We start from the raw sequence: 7,325 nt of genomic DNA on the forward strand, positions 1-7,325 counted from the left end.
AATACATGTACATTCTGCTTCTGTGTAACATTTGAACATGAAGGAACCTCAAAGACCAGCTCTTTAAAATAGTAATAGTTTGAAAAAGTTTAAAGTTTTATATAAAAATATTGTCATATAGAATTGAGAACTGTTGCCCTGGTGAGGTGAAGCCCCTACAAACACCAGCATTAGGTGACCAGTAGTGCCAGAGAGCTGGACCGTGAGCACGATGACATCAGTGTGAGAGGAGAGTCAGAACAACACCAGACAGGCCTGTACCCACTACTCCTCTGGGGCCTACGAAATACCAGACACACATGACAAATTAGATATAAAAATAAATCCATCATGTGTTAAATACTTTTTCCTCACAAGTTTGGCCATCTCTACAAAATATTGCCATGAGGTCACTTAGGGGAGTCAGAAAGCATTATTACTCCAAAAGAGTACAAATGTTTTATAAAAATTACTTATTTTATTGAAAATCCACAGTCAGCGTTTGTGTACAAGGGATTTTTTTTTATGACAGAACGGATGTTCCAGGCCTCTGGTGTATGTCTATAGAAAATAAAGCTTCAAGCTAAATGTAATAAAGAACTGTTGGAGTTGAAAGGAAAACTGCACGTCAGCGGATCTTCAGAGAGATTCCGGCGTGAGCCTTATCAGCTTGGACGGCACACACAGATTAAGTGGGTGAGCACTCCAATCTCACCTGAATATGGGCAGCGGTTCCCTTGTCCGGTTGCCAGAGGTGACCACAATGTGGAGCAAAACGGAGGTTCAGTGTTGGAGACGTAAAGGGTGCTGTCAAGCGTCTGAAGGATTCTGAAGGCCTTGGATTCAGTAATGTGAGCTCTGATTGGCTGAGGTGAGGCAGAGAATTTGTCCGCTGAGTTCTCTGAGTGTTTGTTGAGATCAGGAGGGAGGAGATTGTTCCAGAATATTGGCGTGAAGCTGTAATAGTGTCACTCTTTAAGAAGGCTGCATCCGTGTTCACACCTATTAGATTATTTTCCAGTGCCGAGACTATCCGAGAGCTGTGCAAGCTTCCATAAGGGACGGGGACTCGGATTAGATTTGTCACGCAGCATCTAATGCAGCAATCACACAACAAACATTCACACTTACGACACTCGTATCCTGAACATCTTAGATATTATACAGCATGACAGTACATGTGATCCCTGGAAATGAAACCAACTCAGTATGACTGCGTGAACAGAAAGGTAACAGAAGGTGCTCTGGAGAGGTTTCAGAGTTACAGTGTCTCTGTAGAATCGCCCAGGTGCTTTACAAACACAGTCTCATCAGTGAAGGTAGAAGTGGCTCTAACTGACTGGTTTAATTATGTGACAGGCTGTCAGGACGTGGACTAGGTTGTCTGTACATGTTTAGTAACCCTAACTCTGCTTACCTGGATTTCATTTAATGCATTTTTTACTTTTATAGTTCAGTCCAGACTCTACAGTCAGCATGCAAATAGAGTACTGAGTGATACAGTAGAGGGTGATACAGTATGGGGTCATATAGTACGGGGTGATACAGAGTGATAACTGGTGCAGCTGTAACCCTAACCCTAAACTCTAAACGCTAACCCCAACCATCCCAGGAGGCAAAAGCACACTTCTGTTTATTTATTTGTAATTGTAGTGTTTAAATAAATAAATGTCATGGTTATTTACATATGTAACCTTCAGATACAAGTGTGTGTAGGGACACAGTAGCTGAATCAGTAGTGTGCAGTTAACCTGTGTTTAATCCACACATGCATGTGTGCAGCGTCTGTGTTTAGTGTAGAGGGTGTAATATTTGTGTGTTTAATCTATACATGTATGTGCGCAATGTGTGTGTTTAGTGTAGAGGGTGTAATATCTGTGTGTTTTGTATGTTTAGTATGTAGTCAGCAGTCAGTAGTCTGTTCTGTGTGTTTTTGTGTGTAGTGTGCAGTCAGCAGTCTGTTCTGTGTGTGTAGTATGTAGTCAGCAGTCAGTAGTCTGTTCTGTGTTTGTGTTTTTGTGTAGTAAGCAGTCAGTAGTCTGTTTTGTGTGTTTTGTGCAGTCAGCAGTCAGTACTCTGTTCTGTGTGTTTTGTGTGTGTAGTCAGCAGTCTGTTCCGTGTGTTTTGTGTATAGTGTGTGGTCAGCAGTCAGTAGTCTGCTCTGTGTTTTGTGTGTGTAGTCAGCAGTCAGTAGTCTGCTGTGTGTTTTGTGTGTGTAGTGTGCAGTCAGCAGTCAGTAGTTTGTTCTGTGTCTGTGTGTAGTGTTGCCCTTGCTGAGAAGCGGATGGGTGGGGGAGGGGGTTGTGGCTGTCTGTGTGTAGTGACCTTGGCCAGTTCTCACCTGTAACGGATGGGTTTGTTCTGCCAGATCATCAGGAGACCATAATGGCTCTGAATGCATCACTGTATCCATCTCTCTCTCTCTCTCTCTCTCTCTCTCTCTCTCTCTCTCTCTCTCTCTCTCTCTCTCTCTCTCTCTCTCTCACACACACACACACACACACACACACACACACACACAACCTTCCTTCTCTGTTTCATCTCTCATGGGGATAGTTGTGGCAGTTTGTGTTCGGAGACTCTCCCGTGTAAATGGATGTTTTTCTCTCCTTCCATTTGCAGGTACAAATCCAGGTTCTCTGTGCAGCCTGTGGCAGTGTTGCTATTTCACTTCAGAGGGGCTTGCAGTGTTTAGCAGCTCTCCTGTCTCTCCACACAACTACAACACAGCCACCCCCACCTCCACACAACCTCCACCCAACTACCCCCCAACTCCACACAACCACCACACAACTAAAACACAGCCACCCCCCACCTCCACACAACAACCACCACCACCACACAACCACCCCCTACCTCCACCCAACCTCCACAAAACCACCACCCAACCTCCACCACTTAGCAGCCAGTGATGGGGGTGCCCCTGAGTTTTCGACACATCTCATGTAGAGACATGTAACATATTATAACATGCATAATGTGGCTGCTCCACTCACTGTAGGTATATCTCACACTGACTTTGTGTGTGTGTGTGTGTGTGTGTGTGTGTGTGTGTGTGTGTGTGTGTGTGTGTGTGTGTGTGTGTGTGTGTGTGTGTGTGTGTGTGTGTGTGTGTGTGTGTTACACAGGACTCTCAAACTCCCAGAGGACCCGAGCTAGAAGAAAAAAGAGACTGGAGACGGGTGGGTGGGGAAGTTATATATTTTTAAATATATATCAATGATGGCCAGAGATGTGTTCAGAGTGCTACTAGACGAGTTCCTCTCATAAAACAGACATTCTGTGTTTCAGAACACATCTCTTGCCATCACAACCACAGCAGTGCATCATGACATAGATGAGCGCAGAACGCGGACAGGACAGCCTCTCAGTTACGGCAGATTAGATGGAGGCGTCGACATGCTCCGGACAGGACGTTCTACCTCGTCCCAGAGATGCTCTACAGGACGAAGATCTGGGGACTGTGGAGGCCAGAGAAGAAAATCTCCCCGTCATGTCCCTGGACCGTGACCCCTGTGTGATGGTGCATCCTCCTGGTGAAAGTGCCCTTCTGCATCAGGGTAAACGGCTGTCATGAAGGGAGGAACTTGGTCTGCCACAATGCTTAGGTAAGTCCTACTGTCCAAACATTTCATCCACAGGTATTAGAGGACCCAGGGTGTGCCGAGAAAACATTCCCACACAACCTCCACCTCCACAAGCTTGAACTTTGATGAAGGTAGATGAGAGGTACCTGAGGACCTGAGACTGACTAGCAAAGATTAACAGCTCTGGATGCCTGCCTGAAGAGATACGCAGGAGAAGTAGAAGCCAGGAGAATAAACAGGATGTTCTCCAGTGAGCCGTGCGAGGTGTACCCTCAGTGGCAGGGTAACAGCATGAGAACAGACCCACCAAAGCTGGAGACCTGGTAGCACAAATGAACGAGCTGCTAAGGGATGGAACCCACCCTGAATCTTTAACTGAAGGCCAGAGAGTCCTAATCCTGAAGGACCCCAGACAGGGGCAATTCCATCCAGCTACCATCCGGTTGATATACGTATCAACACCTCTACTCTACCAGTCATCAGATATATCAACACCTCCACGCTACCAGTCATCAGATATATCAACACCTCCACGCTACCAGTCGTCAGATATATCATCACCTCCACGCTACCAGTCATCAGATATATCAACACCTCCACGCTACCAGTCGTCAGATATATCAACACCTCTACTCTACCAGTCATCAGATATATCAACACCTCCACGCTACCAGTCATCAGATAAGGAGGAGATAAAAAACACTGACAACAAGGCACAGAAACTCCTCATAATATATTTCATCCCAAATCCAAATCCAACACTCTGAGACTGTACACTAAGCTTAAAGTGGGGGGTTGAGGACTAGTGAGCATCAGAGCCACTGTCCAGGATGAAACAACCAAGATCCAGGAGTACACCAGGAGGATGTCCCTAAGTGATGAAGATCTTAGTGAGAACCTCAGACAGCAGAAACCTGAGGATGATGAAAGTGAGGAGGAACAGAGACCATCATGGGAGGAAAAACCCCTGCAGGATTTGAACCACCAGCAGATAGTGGAAGTGACTGATATGGAGAAATCCTACCAATGGCTGGAAAAGGCTGGACTGAAAGACAGCACAGAGGCACTAATCATGGCAGCACAGGAACAAGCTCTGAATACAAGATCAGGAGAGGCTGGGATCTACCTCAGCAGGAAGGAGCTCAGATGCAGGCTGTGCAAAGACACCCCTGAGACAGTCCAGCACATAACAGCTTTGATGTTGATGTTGTGCTCTGGTAAACTTGTGGAATATGTTCAGTTCTTTGTGAAATTTGTGTTGGCAGTTCAGAGTTGAGGAGAGAGAGTGAGTGAGTGAGTGAGAGTGTGAGTGAGTGAGTCAGAGTGTATTATGACCACAGTCCACTTTTCTCTATACTAAGATTTCACCTCCTCCTTGGTACATCACCATACACACACACACACACACACACACACACACACACACACACACACACACACACACACACACACACACACACACACACAGAAGCTCGGCTGTGTGTGTTACAGAGCTGTCATCCTACATCGAGTGGGCATCAAATCATCCTGATTGGATTTCAGCTTGGTGTGCGAGCTGCTCTCAGGTAGTCTCCTCACACTGCCTGGTCTCCGCTCTCAAAATGGGTTTCAGACTCAGAACAGCTTCAGAATACATCCCACACACATACGTGTATACACACACACACACACACACACACACACACACACACACACACACACACACACACTCGCACATACACACGAACGTACACAAATACACAAATGTGTTCACACACACACATACACACACGCGTACATACACACACACGCACATACACACGCACACGCGTATACACACACACGTGTACACACACACACATGCATGTACATGCACGCACACGCACACACACACACACACACACGCGTACATACACACACACGCACGTACACACGCACACGCGTATACACACACACACACGTGTACACACACACTTACACATGCATGTACACACACGCACGTACACGCACACACACACACATACACACAAATGTACACACACATATGCATATACGCTCACACACACAGTGTTACTACACCCTTATTTGAGGTTATATGGCAGTGTTACTACACACTTATTTAAGATTATGAATCAGTGTTACTATGCCCCTATTTGAGGTTAGGTATCAGTCTAACTACACCCTTATTTGAGGTTATGTATCTGTGTTACTCATCCCTTATTTGAGGTTATGTATCTGTGTTACTACACCCTTATTTGAGGTTATGTATCTGTGTTACTACACCCTTATTTGAGGTTATGTATCTGTGTTACTACATCCTTATTTGAGATTATGTATCTGTGTTGCACATCCCCTCTCATCCTGGATCACATCCCCTCTCATCCTGGATCACATCCCCTCTCATCCTGGATCACATCCCCTCTCATCCTGGATCACATACTCTCCCATCCTGGATCACATCCCCTCTCATCCTGGATCACATACTCTCCCATCCTGGATCACATCCCCTCTCATCCTGGATCACATACTCTCCCATCCTGGATCACATCCCCTCTCATCCTGGATCACATCCCCTCTCATCCTGGATCACATCCCCTCTCATCCTGGATCACATCCCCTCTCATCCTGGATCACATCCCCTCTCATCCTGGATCACATCCCCTCTCATCCTGGATCACATCCCCTCTCATCCTGGATCACATCCCCTCTCATCCTGGATCACATCCCCTCTCATCCTGGATCATATCCCCTCTCATCCTGGATCACATCCCCTCTCATCCTGGATCACATACTCTCCCATCCTGGATCACATCCCCTCTCATCCTGGATCACATACTCTCCCATCCTGGATCACATCCCCTCTCATCCTGGATCACATCCCCTCTCATCCTGGATCATATCCCCTCTCATCCTGGATCACATCCCCTCTCATCCTGGATCACATCCCCTCTCATCCTGGATCATATCCCCTCTCATCCTGGATCACATCCCCTCTCATCCTGGATCACATACTCTCCCATCCTGGATCACATCCCCTCTCATCCTGGATCACATACTCTCCCATCCTGGATCATTCACTACACCACAACACCACGAACCTGCAACCTTTTTCTCTCTGTGACAGATCATAGAACAGGGCTCTCTCACACACATACACACTCTCTCTCTCTCTCTCTCTCTCTCTCTCTCATATGCACACACACAAACACACACACACACACACACACACACACACACACACACACACGTGATCCCTAACCACGTCAGACACTGAGGATGACTCAAATGTCTAACGTTTATCTATTTTGGTCACATGATTGATGCTATCGTTCCTGAATTCTGTGATGGTTCCAGACTGCTTCTCTCCGGTCTCCTGAGTTAGGCTCCTACGTTCCAGGACATCACAGGACATCACAGGACATCACAGGACTTCACAGGACTTCACAGGACTTCACAGGATTTCATAGACCCAGTGGGCATTAAACACTGGGCTGAACTCTAGTACACCCACCACTTGAAGCTCAACTCCACTGAAGCCGAGCAGATTTCTCCTTTGTAACATACGAAGGATTCGGCCCTTTTTCTCACAGGAAGCTGCCCAGGTGCTTGTATAGTTTCTTGTGATCTCAAAGCTACACTACTGCAACTCACTATACACTGGTCTTCCTCTAAGAGCCATCAGACCTCTACAGCTTGTCCAGAATGCAGCAGCACAACTGGTTTTCAATCTTCCGAAGTTCACACGTTACTCTGCTGCTGCGCTCCCCTCATTGGCTTCCA

The sequence above is a fragment of the Electrophorus electricus genome, chromosome 9 (genome assembly GCF_013358815.1).
Source record: "Electrophorus electricus isolate fEleEle1 chromosome 9, fEleEle1.pri, whole genome shotgun sequence".
Lineage (NCBI taxonomy): Eukaryota > Metazoa > Chordata > Actinopteri > Gymnotiformes > Gymnotidae > Electrophorus > Electrophorus electricus.